The following is a 3864-nucleotide window of genomic DNA, read 5'->3' on the forward strand; positions in this document are numbered from 1 at the left end:
TGTTGCGACTACTAAAGAAGGTGCTCAAGAAGAACATCCTTGGAAACTAAATTTTGATGGGGCCTCAAAAGCAATAGGTAATGAAATCGGGACAGTCCTGGTATCCCCAGACAGAGATCATTATCCTTTTACTAGTAAACTGGATTTTGATTGTACAAATAACATGGTAGAATACGAAGCATGTATTATGGGTATCCGTGCAGCCATAAAACGCAAGATCAAGGTACTAAAGGTATATGAGGATTCTGCACTAATGATCTATCAACTCAAAGGTGATCAGGAGACTAGAGACCCCAAGTTGATCAATTATCGAAGGTTGGTCCTTGAGTTAATTAAAGAGTTTGGTGACATCACCTTCTGCTACCTCCCGCGAGATGAAAATCAGATGGCTGACGCCCTGGCTACCTTAGCTTCCATGGTCAAAGTGAACAAACAATAGGATGTGAAACCTATCCAGATGAGTATATATGAGGCTCCATCCCATTGTTACAACATCGAGGAAGAAGAAAAGGATGATCACCATTGGTACCACGACATACTGCAATATGTAAAGAACCATGAATACCCTGAGTAGGCAACCGAGAATGATAAAAGGACGATAAGAAGGCTAGCCAATGAGTACGTCCTAGATAGGGAGATCCTATACAAGAGAAGAAAGAATCAGGTGCCACTAAGATGTGTAGACATCATTGAGCCCAAAAAAATCTTGGAAGAAGTCCATGAGGGCGTGTGCGAAACACATGCTAATGGTTTCACAATGGCCGGGCAAATAATGAGATTTGGATATTATTGGTCCACCATGGAAGGTAATTGTATCAATTATGCTAAGAGGTGTCATAAATGCCAAATTTATGGAGACAAAATTCATGTGCCTCTTTCACCCCTTCATGTTAAGACTTTTCCATGGCCTTTCTCTATGTGGGGCATGGATGTCATTGGGCCAATCTCCCCAAAAGCTTCCAATGGGCATCGATTCATCTTTGTGGTCATCAACTACTTCACCAAGTGGGGAGAAGCCGCTTCTTATACAAATGTTATGAAGTCAGCAATTAGTAAATTTTTAAAGAAAGAGATCATATGTCGATATGGAATGCCAAAAATGATTATATCTGACAATGCATTAAATTTAAACAACACGATAGCAGAGGTCTGTAGTCAATTCAAGATCAAACATCACAACTCATCACCATATCGCCTAAAAATGAATGGTGCAGTGGGGGCAGCCAATAAAAACATTAAGAAGATCGTGGGGAAAATGACCGAAACTTATAAAGATTAGAATGAGAAATTACCATTTGCCCTCTATACTTATTGAACCTCTGTCAGAAACTCCACTGGGGCAATACCTTTCTCATTAATTTATGGAATGGATGAGATTTTGCCCATTAAAGTTGTTATTTCTTCTCTCTGATTTTTTTCATAGTTGAAGTTAGATGAAGCAAAATAGATCCAATCTCGATATGATCAATTGAACTTGATTGAAGAGAAGAGGTTAAAAGCTATCCGCCATGGTCTGATGTATTAAAAATGAATGATGCGAGTTTATGACAAAAAAGTTCATCCTAGAGTATTCCATGAGGGAGACCTGGTATTGAAAAAGATCCTTCTCATACCAAAAGACTTCAGAGGAAATTGGATGCCAAACTAAGAATGACCTTATGTGGTAAAGAAGGCATTTTCTGGAGGAGCGCTGACTTTGACTGAGATGGATGGCAAAAACCTGCCTATTTCTGTGAATTCAGATTCAATCAAGAAATACTTCACCTAAAAAAATAAAAAATAAAGGAAGAGGCAAGGCGAAAACTCGCAAAGGGCGCCTTGAAACCAAAGGGGTTTTGAGTTGAAAGAGCAACTCAAATTTTGATCAACGATGGGGCATGTGGTAGTCTTGTCCTCTCAAAAGTAACAAGGAAGAGAAAGTTTGCATCTTGAAGCATTAACGAGGTACTCTGGATCTTCTAGACACATATCAGGCTCAAACTGGTCCTCGAGAAGTTTGCGTAGAGAAGCTCACGTTGCAATATTTAGGGCACCTAATTTCATCTTACTCACTTTGTATTTTAGCAACATTTGCTATTTTGATTAATCCATCCATTTCGAACTTTACTCCCAATAAATTTCAATCTTGTCCATTGTTACAACCTTATTTTTCAAGCATTTTTACATTGAAATAATGTTCAATGGAATAACAATATTTAAGTAAAATAATTTTTACATATTTGTCTGAAAGGTTTTTAAATAGTATAAAGACCTGAAACATGATCACTAGTTAGAACTAACCAAATCTAAGGGTTTGAAAAATCTGGGAATGAATATTCTAGATTGTGATTACTTCTTTGGGTTTTCTATCAAAGATATCAGAGCTGAACAAGAATGCATGGTAACACATCAGTGATGAAACCTTGACGAACAAAGAGCATTGTCAACTTAAGTACTAAAAAGGGGACCATTCTCGAAAGATGACATTTTACATTTATTTAAATATCGTTCATATACATCTAGTTAGGAGCATTTGATTCATTCTGGTCATAACATCCTAATCGATTGGCATAAATATAGGCCTATAAAATAGATTCTACAGGTCATGTTCCTCAGAGAATGGTGTAACAGATCAGTGAAACCATAAATCTTATACCCCCGAAGTTGTAGTGGGTCGGATTGAAGTCACCATAACAAATCTTATCTCCCTGAAGTTGCAGTGGAGTAGATTAAAGCTACGAACCTCATGTCCTTGAAATTGCAGTGGAACAGGTTGAAGTTACGAATCTTATCTCTTTGAAGTTGTAATGGAGCAGATTGAAGCTACAATTTCTATACCCCTGAAGTTGCAGTGGGTTAGAATGAAGCTACAACAACGAATCCTATCTCCATGAAGTTGCAGTAGAGCAAGATGAAGCTACATTTCCTATACCCCTGAAGTTGCAGTGAGTTCGAATGAAGCTAAAACTACAAATCCTATACCCTTGAAGTTGTAGTGGGTTGGATTGAATCTACCATAGCAAACCTTATCTCCCTGAAGCTACAGTGAAGCAGATTAAAACTACGAATCTTATCTCTCTAAAGTTGCAGTGGAGCAGATCGAAGCTGCAAATCTTATCTCCCTGAAGTTGCAGTGGAGCAAATTGAAGCTACAATTCCTATACCCCTAAAGTTGCAGTAGGTTAGAATGAAGTTACAACAACAAATCTTATCCCCGTGAAGTTGCAATACAGCAAGATGAAGCCGTATACTAAATCTTGCCTTCTTGAAGTTATAGCGAAGCAAATGTAGTAAAGTAGAGTAACCAATGGATGGAAAGAATGAGCCACTTGAAAAAGATGAGCACCAAAGAAGTCGAGATTCGACAGGACCAGACAAAATTGACCCTTTCTCAAAGTCTTTGATCCATTCCCATTACACGACAATGAGCAAAGAAAGGCAACTATAACAACCCAATTTTGCTCGGCCCAAATAACAAACAAACAAATAAATAAATGGATAATAAAAGTCCACTAATTACAAGCCCAAATAGTCCAAATGAAAAAACCCTAAAAGCCCAGAACATAAAAAATAAACAGAAACCCTAGTTTCCCTAAAGCCTCTAGCGTTGCTCCCTCGTAGACACGCTGCCCGAGGTCCCTCCCCCTCCTTTCACCCAAATGGTAAGGCACGGCTCCCTAGCGCCGTTGACTTTACCCCAAATACCTACCAAGAAAAAGGACAGAGAACAGAAAGTAGAAATGACAGAGAAAAAGGAAAAAAGAAAAAGAAAGAATTTTGTAATATACGGCTACAAAAGCCATAACAATGGCATGTAATTTTTTTTACAGAAAATACGAAGGTGATTTTTTACCTTTTATTTTTTTATTTCAAAGAAGTATAATA

Source organism: Gossypium hirsutum, chromosome D12 (genome assembly GCF_007990345.1).
Source record: "Gossypium hirsutum isolate 1008001.06 chromosome D12, Gossypium_hirsutum_v2.1, whole genome shotgun sequence".
In the NCBI taxonomy this organism is placed as follows: domain Eukaryota; kingdom Viridiplantae; phylum Streptophyta; class Magnoliopsida; order Malvales; family Malvaceae; genus Gossypium; species Gossypium hirsutum.